Source organism: Gymnoscopelus braueri (assembly GCF_963280865.1).
Source record: "Gymnoscopelus braueri genome assembly, chromosome: 18".
Classification (NCBI taxonomy): Eukaryota; Metazoa; Chordata; class Actinopteri; order Myctophiformes; family Myctophidae; genus Gymnoscopelus; species Gymnoscopelus braueri.
In genome coordinates, this window is record NC_137618.1 from 18,671,085 (window position 1) to 18,693,058 (window position 21,974).

At 36.6% G+C, this 21,974-nt stretch overlaps 2 pseudogenes across 2 annotated transcripts; both read right to left on the reverse strand.

Annotated features, from left to right (window-relative positions):
• Positions 1-692: 692 nt before the first annotated feature.
• Positions 693-5,810, reverse strand: LOC308106296 (heat shock 70 kDa protein 12A-like; annotated as a pseudogene). The gene is made up of 3 exons: positions 5,619-5,810; positions 5,349-5,520; positions 693-1,367 (listed from the first exon to the last, which is right to left on the reverse strand). The product of its transcript is annotated as a heat shock 70 kDa protein 12A-like (transcript).
• Positions 5,811-14,648: 8,838 nt separating this feature from the next.
• On the reverse strand, positions 14,649-16,304 carry LOC308106298 (heat shock 70 kDa protein 12A-like; annotated as a pseudogene). The gene is made up of 3 exons: positions 16,125-16,304; positions 15,859-16,030; positions 14,649-15,323 (listed from the first exon to the last, which is right to left on the reverse strand). The product of its transcript is annotated as a heat shock 70 kDa protein 12A-like (transcript).
• Between the last annotated feature and the right edge of the window lie 5,670 nt (positions 16,305-21,974).

Here is a 21,974-nt window from a genome sequence, read left to right on the forward strand (position 1 = left end):
CACTTGTGAGTGAAGTGCCAACACAAAGTGATTAATAAATTGTAATAATAATGAATAATAATACAATTTAGCAATAGACCAACTTCATTTAGCACATTGTCTACAAAATGAGTATGATTGCTCTTTAACATTGAATACAAAGTTACATCACAAGATGTAAGATTTATATTCCCAGTTTCCATTTACAACTCAACCTAATAAACCAAATGTAACCTGTTACAGTATATTAATCTCTAAAATGATAATAAAGAAAGAATAAAGTTGGGACTAAATATTTTTTCTTTGCACTATACATTTATCTTGTAATTTTTTTAATAGGTTTCATGCCAATTACATTGCAAGTCACTCTGGTTAAGACTATGTGCAATAGTCTTACTCTAGTGTCTTATTTGCTCAAAACGTCAATTTTGACTGAGTTAGTTGATTTGGAATCCACATCAGTGGCTGTGGCTGTTATTTCTGTGAAGCCAAATTTGACTTGAAACTGGATTTTACGATCCAGCCCACATGTAGTATTTGGCATCTCAACGAGTTCAGTTTTTCTATTTCCCACTCATCTACATATTGAGGATTCTTCCTTTCTGTGCGATAAAACTTGAAACATACTCCTGTTGTGTCCCTATGCCTTGGTATTAAGATGTGGTCTCTGGTTCATCCCAACCTACATCTTCATCTATTGTCACCAGGCAGTGTTAAAATATTAACTTCTTAGCAGCCTTATGCTTCGACCCATCAAACTCTCTTCTTCGTGATGCCACTACCTCAGGGGTTCTTCCAAACATGACAGCTCCCTTCAAAATTGCATGCGCAAACATGACCGCTCCCTTCAAAATCGCCTGCTGAGCCATCAAAGGGTACAGTACTTTGCACTGAGCACCAAACTGCTTGGTAATGTGTGTGCGCAGAATCTTACTTGAGGCATAACCCCCCACTAACACAAGGTACTCAATGGCGAATTCCCTTTTCAAGATTATTTTGAGACTTTTAGTGATGCTGTTCAGACTTTCTCAGCCTCGCCCTTGAGATTTTGATCGACCCCTCGTCCCAGGTTACACCTGGCTCTGTCTTAAAGTAATTCTCCATTGGTTGCCTTTTCTGAGCTAATGCTGCTAAATTAAATGGGCAGGAGATGTTTACATCATCATCCACACATTTAAGAACAGAGAAGTTATACATCAGCTTTTGAAGCTCACTGGGATATGTTGTTTCATACTCATTCCAGAGATCATCAGGGAATATTTCCTTGAGTAAACATTTGAACTTCTTGTCAACATGCTCCCCTCCCAGACCGTTACCAGAGGCCTTATGCAGCTCTTTCAGGACTCCTCCATCCAACACTTCATGCACCGTGATGTCAATGGCACCACCTGTAAGACAACGGTGCTAGGCTTTAAAATATGAAAGCAAGAATGGACAACAGAGAAATAATATAGTTAAGTTGCAGTTTGTAATATGTTTGAAAAGCAAATAATTTCTAAAGAGGTTTGTGCATTGACTTACACTGTATGGTGAAACAGCTCTCAAAGTCAATTTTTTTGCAATTTAACAAATGAAAAAAATGCTGATGCTGTCTATATAGCATGATTTATTTTATGTTAATGTTTATGTTACTTTTGTTCCTTTTTATGAAACTTTAAGCTATTTGGATTTTGGATTTCAATAGTGTTTATTACCATAAGTGAATGAGGAGGCAATTTTTTGTGTTATCAATTGCAAATCAACAGCGCGACTAGCGAGATCTGTCAGTTGGACTAGTTACATCATGACGAGTAAGTACACAACTCAAACCTCTACTAAAGTGTCATTGTGTGTTAATTATTAAATTGTGAAAAAAGGGGAATTCAAAAAAGACTTGCAAATGAAGAAAACAAGAGAGAATGACATAGATGTCATGGTGGATGGCGCAGGCCCCCCCCCCCCCCCCCCCACAAAAAGAAAATAGCGTTTGGGGGCACAAAATCATGGGATGAAAAAAAAAAAAGAAAAAGAAAAAAGGAGGTCTGCGGTTCCCCCCCCTCCTTAGGGGTCCCTGGAGACCCTTGGGGGTCCCTGGGGGTGACCTACAGACACGGCGAAGGAAAACTGTAAAGCCACAGCCACGCATGCAAGATGTTGCACATGAACTCTGCAGCCGCACTGAGCAGAGATGCTCATAGGCCTGCATCGTGCGTCGCTGACACACAATATTGTGAAAGGACGTATTCATGACACCGTCGTGGCGTCCATGGGACGCACTAGAGTTGTCACCAACAACAGAGAAAAATATAAAAATAATTCGCGATAAAATTATTAGTGCACGATAAGTATCGGCCCGATAATTATCGGTTCGATATCAGGAATTATGACGTCATCCCGATAAAACCGATAACATTAATAATAGCTCCGATAATATATAATATTTGTCAACTGTGATCTGCATGGACTCTCGGTTAGACACCGTTGTAATGGAGAAGTATAACTCTCGAATGAATGAATCAAATTTATCAGACATCTGATAAAAAATACCGGTCATAATTATGTTTAAGCATTAATTACAATTAAGCAGGTGCGCAAATACAGCCGAACACTTAGGCCTACAGCATTATATTTTGGATTGAGCTATTTGAACATGAACCATGATGAACGAGTAATATACACATTTTATATACAGTAGCAGGGTCATCTTGCACAAATACATTAATTACCTACACTACCATTTGCGCCTGGCAATCTCTGCTTCTCACCCATTGACTTGCATGTTAAATGATGGCGTTTCCCCTTAAAAATAATCGATCATTTCAGGAGCAAGAGCTTAAAAATCTCTTCTAAATTTAGTCAACAAGGCCTGCAGTAGGCTATGCACTGGACAAATATGCATGACATTATTTCAATAAACTAAAAACATGGGAAATGTTAGAGGGAGTAATAGCCATGGATACACGACGGTCGACTGTCACGACCGTCATGGATGAACTTCAACCTGGTGTTTGCACTTTCTCCATTTATGGCCCGTACATCTACATAAACGTTCATATTTCAAATATAAAGTGCTTATCCCATGGCGACGGAGGTTACATGTATATACGGGCTCTCAAAAGTACCTGTATCATCCGTATTGTTCAATAAAAAGCATTTTAATCTGATCGGTGGCCATTTTCTCCATATGCTTTCAACTGAGTGACCCTATCGGTTGGTAGGTGTATTGCACTCCAATACATTATGAAAAAATGGCCACTGATCGGATTAAAATGCTTTTCATTGAACAATACAGAATATACGGTTACTTTTGAGAGTCCCGTGCATAATTGTAACATCCGTGGCCATGGGGTAAGCACTTTATATTTGAAATCTGAACGTTTATAGAGATGTACGGACCGTAAATGGAGAAAGTGCAAACACCAGGTTGAAGGTGATCCTTGACTGTAACAGGACTTTTCATGTACCGCAGGGACTGCAGTAGCAGACGCAGTTAATAAATAGACGAACAAATGAATTAATATACTTTAATGTGCGGAATCCAAAACAGGCAGCGCTGTGATTCTGAATTTTGTTACGATTACGGTGATTAGTAGCCTATTATTGACACCACCTGGGCGAGTGAGTCATGTAACTTTCCTGGTTGCAGCCTTGCAGTTTAAGTGCAGATTTCAGCTTGGGAAAAGCAGCCTTTAACGGGTTTGGGTACGTGGTTCATAATCACCATTGCGTTATCGTGGTATTCCTACTACTAGTCCCAGAAACACACACACGCTGTTAAGAGAGAGAGAAAGAAAGAGCGAGCGAGAGAGAGAGAGAGAGAGAGCTTGCAGAGGGTACAGCCACACATGATGGGATACGGAAGTCCCACACACACCCATGTTAAGTTTAAAACCGGAAGAACGGTCGCGATAACATGGGTGTGTATGGGACTTCCGCCCGTCTACCGTCCGTAAGACGGACGGTAGACGGGCGGAAGTCCCATACACACCCATGTTATCGCGACCGTTCTTCCGGTTTTAAACTTAACATGGGTGTGTGTGGGACTTCCGCCCGTCTACCGTCCGTAGACGGACGGTATCCCATCATGTGTGTATGTACCCGGTGGGTGCATACACACATGATGGGATGGGATGGGATAGACGGGCGGAAGTCCCATACACACCCATGTTAAGTTTAAAACCGGAAGAACGGTCGCGATAACATGGGTGTGTATGGGACTTCCGCCCGTCTATCCCATCCCATCCCATCATGTGTGTATGCACCCAAAGCCGTGTCAGCGGGTCTCCGCAACACAGAATGGTGTGAAGTCAATAAGTACATTTACTCAAGTACTCTACTTAAGTACAATTCTCAGTCACTGTTCGCCTCGCTGTATATATAAATACTATATAAAAAGTAACGGAGTAACGCACCATGTAGTAACGGTAACTGAGTTACTGAATTAAAAAAAGAATGCGTTAGAGTACTAGTTACTGAAAAAAATTACGGCGTTACAGTAACGCGTTACGTCCCAACACTGACTGGCTACGCTGTACAGAGAGAGAGAGAGAGAGAGAGAGAGAGAGAGAGAGAGAGAGAGAGAGAGAGAGAGAGAGAGAGAGAGAGAGAGAGAGAGAGAGAGAGAGAGAGAGAGAGAGAGAGAGAGAGAGAGAGAGAGAGAGAGAGAGAGAGAGAGAGAGAGAGAGAGAGAGAGCTCAGTGGTGCTTAAACGAAGAAAATGTACACAGAATATCATCTAAAACTATGCTAAATAAACCCCCAAAAAATATCAAAAATAAAGTCGGACCTTTATCTAAATTACCTTTATATTTATTGGACACTTAAATGTTTTAGGTACATTCTGTAATTGATGAAAATTTATTTTAAGGTGACATTTCAATGCTCTTAAATGAACACAGGATCACAGAAAATCACCTGAAACTATGCTAAATATGTCCAAAACAAATAAAAAATAAAATCGGGACTTTATTGTGGCTTAAATAGATTCAAGTCGACAAGTTTTGGTGCATTCTATAATTTAACAAAACATTCTGATGCCTCCATAGTCTGTCTACTTCTCCACAGTCCCTGTGACAGCAATGGCGGCTGTTCAAAAATTTTCGGAGCAAAGGGGGGCGTCTCCCTGCATGAATCCAAGTTGAAGCAACCAATCGGTGGACGGACATTTAATGATGACCGTTTCAGACCTTTTTTTAGCAAACCCGCCCCCTTTTTCCAACAGACCAACCAGACTTACCCAACCCCGCCCCTTTTTCACCGACGCCCCGCCTCTCTTTAAATAGCTTCGGAGGTTAACTCCCCCTTTTGGTCAGATGCCTGATATCTGTTCATTAGGATGGCTTTGCGCCATCCAAAAACAGCAACAACATAAAAGTCACAGCACAACATACCTCCACAATCAGCGACAATGTATTGTGTTCCAGGATGTTGTTGTAGGGTACCATGTCCTGAGTTCTCATCAATAAAACCATCAGAGGGAAGTTGCTTACACCAGATTGAGGCTGCCTCTGGTTCCAATGCGATGACCAACTTGTCCGATTGACTTTCTATCACAATGCCAGCCTAAAAAAAGAAAGAAAGAAAGAAAGAACATTATTTAAATTCACACATTTCCATGGGTAGATAACGTCATCATGCATGTTATAACAACATGGAATTACCTCCGTTGCTGCTTTTCTCATGAACTGTTTTGCAGTAGCATCCCAAATAGCAGGAACAGTCAGAACCCAGGTGAAGTCAGACGCAGTGAAGGTTCGTCCTCTTGTGTTGTCAGCAATGGTGATCAGTGCATGGTCCTTCAGGTAGCGTAGACTTTCTGTGAAGACTTTCAGGGCTGTAATTTTTTTTGCCATTTACGGCTGTAATCATTAGATCCTCATTGAGTTTCTGTTGAAAATGTTAAATGTATGATGTTAATAATTTTATAAAGATTTATAATATAATTTTTAGGAAAAAAATCTATCCTAATTACAAATTAATATCATAGACTTACTCTTCCGTATAAAAGTTCCATCTTTAAGTTTTCAAAGAGAAGTGTTTTCTTGGCTTTTTCATTTCCCTTTTTGGTGTATTCCATTTTAGCATCATAACCAAATTTGAGGAATTCCTCATTTTCATCAAATAGAATACATGTAGGTGTCTTCGGGGTGCTTATTCCATGTTCTATTCCCCATTGTGGAACAACTATGTTAGCTTCTCTACCTTTGATACTAAAGGCGTATCCACTGTAAGCTGTGCCGAAGTCTATTGCTATTATAAACGTATCCCCCATATCGGAAACCAGAAGAAAGCTAGTCCAAGTCAACACTGAAATTAAAACAGGTGGCTTTTATAACATGAGCACCTATACGTGGTAGGTCACTACTATTATAAACCAGTTAAGGGCTATGCAGAGAATTCCACCTAGTTTACAAGTCTGTTCACTAACATCTTGAGTGCCAAGAAGGCCAAGAAACATTTTTTTAATTATTTGACCAGTAATGGGAGGTTTGCAAAACTGGTTGAACCACTTCAACCCTACATACTTGAAACAACCACTGTTTAGTACAAAATACATACATATCATTTACATTATTGAGGTGTGTTTTTAAAAGCATCTATTTCATTTGACTGAGCAACTTTCATTTGTAGTTGAGTAATGTTTCACCAGGAGTAGGCTAGGCTATACTTTGACTAAAGTACTGGGTTGAGTATTTTGTAGAGCCTCACTTTGAAACATATAGTAATGTCCAGGACCCTTCACTGACCAGACACAAAAGATGTACTCTGAAAAAATAAATCAGGCTAGTTTTTTTGCTTTTTTGCTGTTTTCTATGTTTTCCATTTTTGGATTTGGGTTCAGGGTTAAAAACAAATCCCATGGGACATTAATTCAGCCTGGCACCTGGCAGAATCTTAAAATACCTGTACACATTTCAAGGATTAAGAAAAACGCTAGTGTCGTCACTCTCATAGTTATATCACGCTGGGATGAGCACCATGTAGTATGTCACTAAGCCCCACCCTTTGGTATTTCTTGGAACCTACATTAGCGCAGGTTAGACCAGACCAGTTAAGGGTCGGCACAAATCAGATCCTGACAAGCAACAGCAAACATGGAAACGGAATTCACACAGGTAAGCTGTGAAACTAACAACATTTCATTAATGTTTCTTTTGATGGATGAAGTGATGCCACGCAAAAAAAGAAGAAAAAAGAATAACCCAAAGCAAAAACAATTACCAAAAAATGTGTTAACAAGGAAGGAAGAGATTCACCCACTTCCCTTTGGAAAATATTGGTAAAGCAGTCAACAATATGGTCTGATCACTTAACCTTCCAGGTTGTGTCTGTTTTCTCCGATGGCACCTGGAGAGATGAAGATAACAATTTGCAGCAACAATGTGATCAAACATGTGAACAAAATGCCTTGGACACAAACAGTACACCGTAAGTAGGCTACTTGGATTATCACTAATTATAAGAAATGTTAAGATGCAAACTTGTATTTTGTGTTCAGTACACTGCAAATATTTTAAAATAGATATTATCTTGCTTTCTGTTATATGCATTTACCACATCAAGACCTATCGAGTAGGAACAAAATGTACAAAACCCAGAATTATTACAATCTATTTATTCTGTAGAATTTACATTAAATTGAAATACATACTGTAAACATATCCTATAATCCAACTGTTTGTCTTGTATGAATTAATATAATTAAGCATGGGTCTGTTTCCTCCGATGGCACCTTCAGAGATGTAGGTGACAATTTGCAGCAACAAGGTGATCAATGTGAACAAAATGTCTTGGAAACACACAGTACACAGTAAGTTGGATATCGTCGCTGTCGGGCAGACAGTTATCTCCATAATTAACATTTTTTCGCAGATTAATGCCTTACTTCAGAGTGTGACACAAAAGGAGTGAAATTAGCTGATCTACAAGATCACAAGATGTGACACGGTGTGAACTTGTAGATCTGCTATTTTTACTATTTTAAGTGTTTTATAATTGGAAAAAGAAAGGTTTCTACCCGACATGTTAAAATGCACATTGTATTATGTTTACTGATGCCATATACTGTATGTGTGGATAAAACCTGTTCAATGGTCTGCAAACTCATTATACAACAACTTATCTTTCTATTCCTAAGCATAACATTGTTGCATACTGTAGCAACTTTAAGCAAGATTCAAATTCAAATATGAAAATGTATGACATGAGCAAGCATGTGATTTTTGAAAGCAAGATTGTTTGAATACTAGATGAAATGTTAGAATATGACAATGCAATTATTATAACTTATTATGGGAGTGCCATTTTAAGCATGTTAACCAAATGCTTTTAACACAGTTGCCATGAGGTGGAGCAACCGTACAAGGACAAACCTAAGGAAGAAAGGTACGTTTTATTCTTTGTTTAGAGCCTATGAAGTGTTTAGATGCTTGTAATACTGTTAGAATGAACTGGTGCAACATTATCATGTCAAACTGAAGGAGTCGAGTTCAATATTGCAAAATGCAACATTTTACAATAAAGTAGACTATAATTTGAAAAAGAAAGGCTTCCACCCAACATGTTAAAATGCACATTGTATTATGTTTACTGATGCCTTAGGTAGTGGATAAAACCTGTCCAATGGTCTGCAAACATTTCTCATTATACAACAACTTCTCTTTCTATTCCATAAGCATGGCATTGCTGCATACTGTTGCTACTTTAAGCAAGATTCAGACTCAAATATGAAAATGTATGACATGAACAAGCATGTACTTTGTGTATTTTTTAAAGCAAGATTGTTAGAATATGAGAATGCAATTATCATAACATATTATGGGAGAGCCATTTTAAGCATGTTAACCAAATGATGCTTTTAACACAGATGCCATGAGGTGGAGCAACCGTACAAGGACAAACCTAAGGAAGAAAGGTACGTTGTTTAGAGCCTTTCCTAATGAAAGCAGCCCTGAAGTGTTTAGATGCTTGTAATACAGTTAGAATGAATTGGTGCAACAAACATCATCATGTCAAACTGAAGGAGTCAAGTTCAATTTAGCAAAATGCAACATTTTACAATAAAGTATAAATTCAATATGTGAAAATACTTATACAATTTTCTACAATCAAAGATGTAATGATATAAATTATATTAAACAAACTGAGTTAATGTTTTCAATATGAGAACCTATGAGAGATAACTAAATTATGTTTTTAACACAGATGTTATGAGATGGAGCAAGATAACCAAGGGAGATGCAAGGAGGCAAGGTATATTTTCTTCTCAATTTGCTATATGTTCAGAGACTCTAATCATCATTTTTGTTGTTGTTGTTTTTACATATTAACTGAAGTTTTTATCTCTGTTATATGCATTTACCAAATCAAGCTGTACCAGGTGTGAAGAGAATGCGCAAGAACATAAACAAATGTGAGCTCAAAATCTGTTAAAAACAGTTTACATATATTTTTTTAATATATTTTGTTAACATTAATCTATAGAGAAAATGTATCAACATGTATCCCATAACCCAAATATTATCATGGTATTATAAAATAATATGTTTATAATACAGTATGCACGAGATGGAGCAACGTTACAAAGACCAGCTAAACAAGGCAAGGTAAATATTCTTCTAAATATGTTCTGATAAGCAACACTAATAAAGTCTGTCTGTCCGTCCGTCCGTCCAACAGTTACACAACTATGTTTACGTTGTTTTAGTTCATGAAATTGTTGATCAAGGAATTAAGCATGTTCACATACAGACTTTTGCTCCCTCAGAACTGCATTGAAAGAACGTGAGAAAGAAAAAGACTCATTCAAAAACAGGTATGTGAAAATATTCAGAACAAACTAACTAAAAGCAAGTAAAAATTAAAAGGTTGTTATACAAAATGAAAATCTTATCATATTATTTTTAAGGGCCTTACACACTAAAGCTCAAAATATGTTTAAACAGTTTATATATATTTTAATATATTTTTGTTAACATTAATATACAGAGAAAATGTATCAACATGTATCCCATAACCCAAATATTTTCCTGGTATTATATAATAATATGTTTATAATACAGCATGCATGAGATGGAGCAACATTACAAAGACCAGCTAAACAAGGCGAGGTAAATATTCTTCTAAATATGTTCTGATAAGCAACACTAATAAAGTTCCTGGTGAATTAAAGATGTGAAAATACATCCACACCCTTACAATTAAACAACCATTCAAAACATGTGTCTGTCTGTCTGTCTGTCTGTCTGTCTGTCTGTCTGTCTGTCTGTCTGTGTCTGTCTGTGTCTGTCTGTCTGTCTGTCTGTCTGTCTGTCTGTCCGTCCAACAGTTACACAACTATGTTTACGTTGTTTTAGTTCATGAAATTGTTGATCAAGGAATTAAGCATGTTCACATACAGACTTTTGCTCCCTCAGAACTGCATTGAAAGAACGTGAGAAAGAATTAGACTCATTCAAAAACAGGTATGTGAAAATATTCAGAACAAACTAACTAAAAGCAAGTAAAAATTAAAAGGTTTTTATACAAAATGAAAATCTTATCATATTATTTTCATCTTGTGAAGAATGGCAGCCAATCTGAGCAATGAATTAAAGACAGGAGATTGCGAGAGCATGGACAGCCCTGTTAGCAAGACACGATTGACAGCCATGTATGAACAACTAAACTTCATCAAGTGGCCAAAAATCAAGGGTGCTTTGAAAACAAAGAAGGAAAACAAAAAGCTGGCAGATGATTTGATTCGGGTATGTAAACATGTGATGACTGAAAGTTGTTTTGCAGTTTCCTTATTCAATTATTAGCTTAATTTACTAAATCCATGCATCTTCTTACACCCAATGCTTTTATGATCAGGCAATGTTTGAGGCTTCAAGAAAGAAAATGGATGTGAAGAAGAAGAAAATAGAGAAAATGTTTGCATTCAACAAGCACAGCACATCACCATCACCTAAGGATGTATGATGACATCTGATTACAGGAAATTACCACATTTAATCTTGTAATTGTGCTGTAATGTTAATATTCTACCTTTCTTACAGGTCACAGTGTACAAAAAAATTGCAGTCCAAAATCTTCAAATGGCTGTATACCACAGCAGAAAAGAAGATGTTGTTAAGGTAGGCTACTGTATGGTTGTTGTATTGTTTTTGATTGATTGATTGAATACTTGATTAATAGTTTGCAAAAAGTACAGTGGTACAATCATACAACGATGCTAAAAGGATAACACTAAAAGGCCTGAGGGCTTGTTTATATTATGGTCCTCACAAAAAGACCATCAAAGTTGTGGAAGCTTACAAAAGTATCATACTGTACATGAAGCTTAGGTTGGGACGATAACAGTAGTTAACATGTACAGGTTAAGGGCCTTACACACTAAACAGACTACAGACTGTAAGTCGAATGAAGTCGGGAGATCAGTCGGTTGAAAGGTGTGAAAATGTTGCTGCTGCAACTCTCTCCACACATTACTCTCTCCACTCCGCACTTTACACAGGCACCATACATTTATCTGGTGTCGGGTTAGTGTGTTGGGCCCTTTAGGATGGGTTGTTGTTTTAAGGATCACTGAATGAATGTATTAAATGATTTAATACAATTAATGATTAGTTCCATATTGTCTCATACAGGTTCCTTTCCTGAAATACCAAGAGAGGGTTCCTGCAGAGGTAGCAATGACATTCAGAGATCTGGCTGCTGAATGCTACTGGTTGGGTTGTTTGATGGCTTTAAACAGTCCTCCACTTCAGCCTGACTGGGAGAGTCTTATTCCTGGACCTGACGCTTGGAATATCTTCCCACCTGCTATTAAGCTTACTTCCAGCATGGAGACTGAGCCTTAAAGCTATGTGTTAAAAAATGTCTGGTTTTAAATGAGGGTTACTAAATGAATGGGATGAATTGATTACACAGGCCGTCACACGCATTATCAATTTAATGACTATGAAAACTCCATTACTGTTGCACTGCCACTATCACCTGTTATATATCTGCTGTTAAGCGATGTTTCTTACTTGTATAAGAGACTGATAATCTGCCTTTTTATTTCTTTTTTAGCGGTTACCTTATGTGCATTTGATATTCTGTTATCTAACTTTTCCTTTGTTACTTTCTCTATTCTTAAGATTATGTTTAGTTAGTCAGATACTTACTTATTTACTTATATTTTGTAACTGCATTCTTTTGGTGGTGGTATGAGAAAACGTGTGATGAGAAAGTAAACTTAAATTTCATGTGGAAGTTGAAGTTGTTTTGCTTTCATTCAGTAAGTGTCACATAGTATTGTGGTAACTGACTTTGGAACTGCTTATCTGCATTCAACTCCATTGTCAAAATTAAGCATTTTGTACATTATATGTATGTCTACTTTGAGATATCTTTCTCTTGAACATGGTTTGGTTAAACGTTTAAGTGAATATTTAACACATTTTCCAAACAACTTTTTACTATAATTGTCAATTAGTGGTTCAAGGGCCATCTATTATCCATTAATAGCCACAAGGTGTCAGTGTTGCACAAGTGAGCATGTTTCCCCAGGCAACTGTAAAGAAAAGGGTAAAAGACAACTGTTTCATGCATTTAGTTTGATTGATTGATTGAATACTTTATTAGCAAAAAAATATAGGAAAGTACAGTTCTATACAAGGTCTGCTAAGGATTTCAAACCCAAGAAAGCCTATGGCTTGTTTTCATTGGGGTCCTTTGTACTCAATTCATCGAAACATTAATGACAGACAAATATACACTACTATGCAAAATATCATATAAACAGTTTAGAAAACTAAAACAAAAATATGTACAGTAAACAGTTCGAGGGGGTGGGGGGGGCTAGGCTTTGACTTCTACAGGAGAATCATATTCACCACTTCCCAGTACTGTAGGTCTGCCTTTACCAGTTACTGGAGTGAAACCCGTCTGGAGGCCTCAAGTAAAGTGCTTGAGATTATAGTTGTGGGTTTTTTTTGTGTAGAAAATAAAAATGAGTTTAACCTACCATGAATAATGTGGTTTAGGTTGTTGCATTTTCTCATTCAAACTAATGATTCAATCATTCTGAATTGCTGTGAGGCCCTGGCTGCATAGCTGTTAATTCTCAATGTTTCTGTCTACAGTTCATGTCTACTGGTTGGGGGTGCGTAAAGCTCAGCCTCAGCCAGTTAATTCACAGACCAGGCTCCTTGTGAACGCGACAACGCCCGTCTTGTCTCACGTCTCTCCTTTCTTTCTGCCATTGGTTTCCTGTCTCTCAGTCTACACTGACCTAAATGAAATAAAGCATAACATGCTTATGACCCCCAACAATCTTAAACAAACAAAAAGGTTCTCTCTACAGTACTTGTAAATTTGTTTTGTAAAGTTTATAAAATGTCTGGTCAGTATGCTGAGTTTCCAGAGACTCCTGTGTTGGATTGTCAATTGTATTCTGTGTGAAACATTTGAGATACAACTGTTTGCGATATGATATTAAAGGTATAAGGAGGAATAGGTGTGATTCCCCAGCAGGTTCCTTGAAAAATTGGTAATGATTCTTGAAACCTGCTCTTTTATTCTTTATCACTTATTTAAGATAAGTAAAGTATAATATAATGTTCAACCTTTTGGGGGAAGACATGTATGTTGATATTGTGGTTAAAAAAAACGAACATAATCAGACTCAGCTGGTTCTCATTTCTAGATGATTATTATTATGGGTTATACCATTTGCTAGAGTTGTAAGTTAACACTTGTGAGTGAAGTGCCAACACAAAGTTCCTATAACAAATACATATTGGCCCAAAATATTGTACTAATAATTCACATAGGACTGTGGTTGTAATATTTGTCAGATGCTACATTACAGTTTAGTGTTACCTGAAGTTCACTCACATAAACAGCGACTCATACTGTATGCAATGACAATCACATTTATTTATGTGTCAGTTACAGCAGGCTACAAGTCAAATACAAAGAAGATTAAACAAATGTAATCCAAACCAAGAAACCAAATTCTGCCACATTTCTTGACATAATTGCACATCATTTGGTGATTAATAAATTGTAATAATAATGAATAATAATACAATTTAGCAATAGACCAACTTCATTTAGCACATTGTCTACAAAATGAGTATGATTGCTCTTTAACATTGAATACAAAGTTACATCACAAGATGTAAGATTTATATTCCCAGTTTCCATTTACAACTCAACCTAATAAACCAAATGTAACCTGTTACAGTATATTAATCTCTAAAATGAAAGAATAAAGTTGGGACTAAATATTTTTTCTTTGCACTATACATTTATCTTTTTTTTTTTTTTTTTTTTTTTTAATAGGTTTCATGCCAATTACATTGCAAGTCACTCTGGTTAAGACTATGTGCAATAGTCTTACTCTAGTGTCTTATTTGCTCAAAACGTCAATTTTGACTGAGTTAGTTGATTTGGAATCCACATCAGTGGCTGTGGCTGTTATTTCTGTGAAGCCAAATTTGACTTGAAACTGGATTTTACGATCCAGCCCACATGTAGTATTTGGCATCTCAACGAGTTCAGTTTTTCTATTTCCCACTCATCTACATATTGAGGATTCTTCCTTTCTGTGCGATAAAACTTGAAACATACTCCTGTTGTGTCCCTATGCCTTGGTATTAAGATGTGGTCTCTGGTTCATCCCAACCTACATCTTCATCTATTGTCACCAGGCAGTGTTAAAATATTAACTTCTTAGCAGCCTTATGCTTCGACCCATCAAACTCTCTTCTTCGTGATGCCACTACCTCAGGGGTTCTTCCAAACATGACAGCTCCCTTCAAAATTGCATGCGCAAACATGACCGCTCCCTTCAAAATCGCCTGCTGAGCCATCAAAGGGTACAGTACTTTGCACTGAGCACCAAACTGCTTGGTAATGTGTGTGCGCAGAATCTTACTTGAGGCATAACCCCCCACTAACACAAGGTACTCAATGGCGAATTCCCTTTTCAAGATTATTTTGAGACTTTTAGTGATGCTGTTCAGACTTTCTCAGCCTCGCCCTTGAGATTTTGATCGACCCCTCGTCCCAGGTTACACCTGGCTCTGTCTTAAAGTAATTCTCCATTGGTTGCCTTTTCTGAGCTAATGCTGCTAAATTAAATGGGCAGGAGATGTCTACATCATCATCCACACATTTAAGAACAGAGAAGTTATACATCAGCTTTTGAAGCTCACTGCGATATGTTGTTTCATACTCATTCCAGAGATCATCAGGGAATATTTCCTTGAGTAAACATTTGAACTTCTTGTCAACATGCTCCCCTCCCAGACCGTTACCAGAGGCCTTATGCAGCTCTTTCAGGACTCCTCCATCCAACACTTCATGCACCGTGATGTCAATGGCACCACCTGTAAGACAACGGTGCTAGGCTTTAAAATATGAAAGCAAGAATGGACAACAGAGAAATAATAGTTAAGTTGCAGTTTGTAATATGTTTGAAAAGCAAATAATTTCTAAAGAGGTTTGTGCATTGACTTACACTGTATGGTGAAACAGCTCTCAAAGTCAATTTTTTTGCAATTTAACAAATGAAAAAAATGCTGATGCTGTCAATATAGCATGATTTATTTTATGTTAATGTTTATGTTACTTTTGTTCCTTTTTATGAAACTTTAAGCTATTTGGATTTTGGATTTCAATAGTGTTTTTTACCATAAGTGAATGAGGAGGCAATTTTTTGTGTTATCAATTGCAAATCAACAGCGCGACTAGCGAGATCTGTCAGTTGGACTAGTTACATCATGACGAGTAAGTACACAACTCAAACCTCTACTAAAGTGTCATTGTGTGTTAATTATTAAATTGTGAAAAAAGGGGAATTCAAAAAAGACTTGCAAATGAAGAAAAAAACAGCAACAACATAAAAGTCACAGCACAACATACCTCCACAATCAGCGACAATGTATTGTGTTCCAGGATGTTGTTGTAGGGTACCATGTCCTGAGTTCTCATCAATAAAACCATCAGAGGGAAGCTGCTTACACCAGATTGAGGCTGCCTCTGGTTCCAATGCGATGACCAACCTGTCCGATTGACTTTCTATCACAATGCCAGCCTAAAAAAAGAAAGAAAGAAAGAACATTATTTAAATTCACACATTTCCATGGGTAGATAACGTCATCATGCATGTTATAACAACATGGAATTACCTCCGTTGCTGCTTTTCTCATGAACTGTTTTGCAGTAGCATCCCAAATAGCAGGAACAGTCAGAACCCAGGTGAAGTCAGACGCAGTGAAGGTTCGTCCTCTTGTGTTGTCAGCAATGGTGATCAGTGCATGGTCCTTCAGGTAGCGTAGACTTTCTGTGAAGACTTTCAGGGCTGTCATTTTTTTTGCCATTTACGGCTGTAATCATTAGATCCTCATTGAGTTTCTGTTGAAAATGTTAAATGTATGATGTTAATCATTTTATAAAGATTTATAATATAATTTTTAGGAAAAAAATCTATCCTAATTACAAATTAATATCATAGACTTACTCTTCCGTATAAAAGTTCCATCTTTAAGTTTTCAAAGAGAAGTATTTTCTTGGCTTTTTCATTTCCCTTTTTGGTGTATTCCATTTTAGCATCATAACCAAATTTGAGGAATTCCTCATTTTCATCAAATAGAATACATGTAGGTGTCTTCGGGGTGCTTATTCCATGTTCTATTCCCCATTGTGGAACAACTATGTTAGCTTCTCTACCTTTGATACTAAAGGCGTATCCACTGTAAGCTGTGCCGAAGTCTATTGCTATTATAAACGTATCCCCCATATCGGAAACCAGAAGAAAGCTAGTCCAAGTCAACACTGAAATTAAAACAGGTGGCTTTTATAACATGAGCACCTATACGTGGTATGTCACTACTATTATAAACCAGTTAAGGGCTATGCAGAGAATTCCACCTAGTTTACAAGTCTGTTCACTAACATCTTGAGTGCCAAGAAGGCCAAGAAACATTTTTTTAATTATTTGACCAGTAATGGGAGGTTTGCAAAACTGGTTGAACCACTTCAACCCTACATACTTGAAACAACCACTGTTTAGTACAAAATACATACATATCATTTACATTATTGAGGTGTGTTTTTAAAAGCATCTATTTCATTTGACTGAGCAACTTTCATTTGTAGTTGAGTAATGTTTCACCAGGAGTAGGCTAGGCTATACTTTGACTAAAGTACTGGGTTGAGTATTTTGTAGAGCCTCACTTTGAAACATATAGTAATGTCCAGGACCCTTCACTGACCAGACACAAAAGATGTACTCTGAAAAAATAAATCAGGCTAGTTTTTTTGCTTTTTTGCTGTTTTCTATGTTTTCCATTTTTGGGTTTGGGTTCAGGGTTAAAAACAAATCCCATGGGACATTAATTCAGCCTGGCACCTGGCAGAATCTTAAAATACCTGTACACATTTCAAGGATTAAGAAAAACGCTAGTGTCGTCACTCTCATAGTTATATCACGCTGGGATGAGCACCATGTAGTATGTCACTAAGCCCCACCCTTTGGTATTTCTTGGAACCTACATTAGCGCAGGTTAGACCAGACCAGTTAAGGGTCGGCACAAATCAGATCCTGACAAACAACAGCAAACATGGAAACGGAATTCACACAGGTAAGCTGTGAAACTAACAACATTTCATTAATGTTTCTTTTGATGGATGAAGTGATGCCACGCAAAAAAAAGAAGAAAAAAGAATAACCCAAAGCAAAAACAATTACCAAAAAATGTGTTAACAAGGAAGGAAGAGATTCACCCACTTCCCTTTGGAAAATATTGGTAAAGCAGTCAACAATATGGTCTGATCACTTAACCTTCCAGGTTGTGTCTGTTTTCTCCGATGGCACCTGGAGAGATGAAGATAACAATTTGCAGCAACAATGTGATCAAACATGTGAACAAAATGCCTTGGACACAAACAGTACACCGTAAGTAGGCTACTTGGATTATCACTAATTATAAGAAATGTTAAGATGCAAACTTGTATTTTGTGTTCAGTACACTGCAAATATTTTAAAATAGATATTATCTTGCTTTCTGTTATACGCATTTACCACATCAAGACCTATCGAGTAGGAACAAAATGTACAAAACCCAGAATTATTACAATCTATTTATTCTGTAGAATTTACATTAAATTTAAACTACTGTAAACATATCCTATAATCCAACTGTTTGTCTTGTATGAATTAATATAATTAAGCATGGGTCTGTTTCCTCCGATGGCACCTTCAGAGATGTAGGTGACAATTTGCAGCAACAAGGTGATCAATGTGAACAACATGTCTTGGAAACACACAGTACACAGTAAGTTGGATATCGTCGCTGTCGGGCAGACAGTTATCTCCATAATTAACATTTTTTTGCAGATTAATGCCTTACTTCAGAGTGTGACACAAAAGGAGTGAAATTAGCTGATCTACAAGATCACAAGATGTGACACGGTGTGAACTTGTAGATCTGCTATTTTTACTATTTTAAGTGTTTTATAATTGGAAAAAGAAAGGTTTCCACCCGACATGTTAAAATGCACATTGTATTATGTTTACTGATGCCATATACTGTATGTAGTGGATAAAACCTGTTCAATGGTCTGCAAACTCATTATACAACAACTTATCTTTCTATTCCATAAGCATAACATTGTTGCATACTGTAGCAACTTTAAGCAAGATTCAAATTCAAATATGAAAATGTATGACATGAGCAAGCATGTGATTTTTGAAAGCAAGATTGTTTGAATACTAGATGAAATGTTAGAATATGACAATGCAATTATTATAACTTAATATGGGAGTGCCATTTTAAGCATGTTAACCAAATGCTTTTAACACAGTTGCCATGAGGTGGAGCAACCGTACAAGGACAAACCTAAGGAAGAAAGGTACGTTTTATTCTTTGTTTAGAGCCTATGAAGTGTTTAGATGCTTGTAATACTGTTAGAATGAACTGGTGCAACATTATCATGTCAAACTGAAGGAGTCGAGTTCAATATTGCAAAATGCAACATTTTACAATAAAGTAGACTATAATTTGAAAAAGAAAGGCTTCCACCCAACATGTTAAAATGCACATTGTATTATGTTTACTGATGCCTTAGGTAGTGGATAAAACCTGTCCAATGGTCTGCAAACATTTCTCATTATACAACAACTTCTCTTTCTATTCCATAAGCATGGCATTGCTGCATACTGTAGCTACTTTAAGCAAGATTCAGACTCAAATATGAAAATGTATGACATGAACAAGCATGTACTTTGTGTATTTTTTAAAGCAAGATTGTTAGAATATGAGAATGCAATTATCATAACATATTATGGGAGAGCCATTTTAAGCATGTTAACCAAATGATGCTTTTAACACAGATGCCATGAGGTGGAGCAACCGTACAAGGACAAACCTAAGGAAGAAAGGTACGTTGTTTAGAGCCTTTCCTAATGAAAGCAGCCCTGAAGTGTTTAGATGCTTGTGATACAGTTAGAATGAATTGGTGCAACAAACATCATCATGTCAAACTGAAGGAGTCAAGTTCAATTTAGCAAAATGCAACATTTTACAATAAAGTATAAATTCAATATGTGAAAATACTTATACAATTTTCTACAATCAAAGATGTAATGATATAAATTATATTAAACAAACTGAGTTAATGTTTTCAATATGAGAACCTATGAGAGATAACTAAATTATGTTTTTAACACAGATGTTATGAGATGGAGCAAGATAACCAAGGGAGATGCAAGGAGGCAAGGTATATTTTCTTCTCAATTTGCTATATGTTCAGAGACTCTAATCATCATTTTTGTTGTTGTTGTTTTTACATATTAACTGAAGTTTTTATCTCTGTTATATGCATTTACCAAATCAAGCTGTACCAGGTGTGAAGAGAATGCGCAAGAACATAAACAAATGTGAGCTCAAAATCTGTTAAAAACAGTTTACATATATTTTTTTAATATATTTTGTTAACATTAATCTACAGAGAAAATGTATCAACATGTATCCCATAACCCAAATATTATCCTGGTATTATAAAATAATATGTTTATAATACAGTATGCACGAGATGGAGCAACGTTACAAAGACCAGCTAAACAAGGCGAGGTAAATATTCTTCTAAATATGTTCTGATAAGCAACACTAATAAAGTTCCTGGTGAATTAAAGATGTGAAAATACATCCACTCCACACCCTTACAATTAAACAACCATTCAAAACATGTGTCTGTCTGTCTATCTGTCTGTCTGTCTGTCTGTCTGTCTGTCTGTCCGTCCGTCCAACAGTTACACAACTATGTGTACGTTGTTTTAGTTCATGAAATTGTTGATCAAGGAATTGAGCATGTTCACATACAGACTTTTGCTCCCTCAGAACTGCATTGAAAGAACGTGAGAAAGAAAAAGACTCATTCAAAAACAGGTATGTGAAAATATTCAGAACAAACTAACTAAAAACAAGTAAAAATTAAAAGGTTGTTATACAAAATGAAATTTTATCATATTATTTTTAAGGGCCTTACACACTAAAGCTCAAAATATGTTTAAACAGTTTATATATATTTTTATATATTTTTGTTAACATTAATATACAGAGAAAATGTATCAACATGTATCCCATAACCCAAATATTTTCCTGGTATTATATAATAATATGTTTATAATACAGCATGCATGAGATGGAGCAACATTACAAAGACCAGCTAAACAAGGCGAGGTAAATATTCTTCTAAATATGTTCTGATAAGCAACACTAATAAAGTTCCTGGTGAATTAAAGATGTGAAAATACATCCACACCCTTACAATTAAACAACCATTCAAAACATGTGTCTGTCTGTCTGTCTGTCTGTCTGTCTGTCTGTCTGTCTGTGTCTGTGTCTGTGTCTGTGTCTGTCTGTCTGTCTGTCTGTCTGTCTGTCCGTCCAACAGTTACACAACTATGTTTACGTTGTTTTAGTTCATGAAATTGTTGATCAAGGAATTAAGCATGTTCACATACAGACTTTTGCTCCCTCAGAACTGCATTGAAAGAACGTGAGAAAGAATTAGACTCATTCAAAAACAGGTATGTGAAAATATTCAGAACAAACTAACTAAAAGCAAGTAAAAATTAAAAGGTTGTTATACAAAATGAAAATCTTATCATATTATTTTTATCTTGTGAAGAATGGCAGCCAATCTGAGCAATGAATTAAAGACAGGAGATTGCGAGAGCATGGACAGCCCTGTTAGCAAGACACGATTGACAGCCATGTATGAACAACTAAACTTCATCAAGTGGCCAAAAATCAAGGGTGATTTGAAAACAAAGAAGGAAAACAAAAAGCTGGCAGATGATTTGATTCGGGTATGTAAACATGTGATGACTGAAAGTTGTTCTGCAGTTTCCTTATTCAATTATTAGCTTAATTTACTAAATCCATGCATCTTCTTACACCCAATGCTTTTATGATCAGGCAATGTTTGAGGCTTCAAGAAAGAAAATGGATGTGAAGAAGAAGAAAATAGAGAAAATGTTTGCATTCAACAAGCACAGCACATCACCATCACCTAAGGATGTATGATGACATCTGATTACAGGAAATTACCACATTTAATCTTGTAATTGTGCTGTAATGTTAATATTCTACCTTTCTTACAGGTCACAGTGTACAAAAAAATTGCAGTCCAAAATCTTCAAATGGCTGTATACCACAGCAGAAAAGAAGATGTTGTTAAGGTAGGCTACTGTATGGTTGTTGTATTGTTTTTGATTGATTGATTGAATACTTGATTAATAGTTTGCAAAAAGTACAGTGGTACAATCATACAATGATGCTAAAAGGATAACACTAAAAGGCCTGAGGGCTTGTTTCTATTATGGTCCTCACAAAAAGACCATCAAAGTTGTGGAAGCTTACAAAAGTATCATACTGTACATGAAGCTTAGGTTGGGACGATAACAGTAGTTAACATGTACAGGTTAAGGGCCTTACACACTAAACAGACTACAGACTGTAAGTCGAATGAAG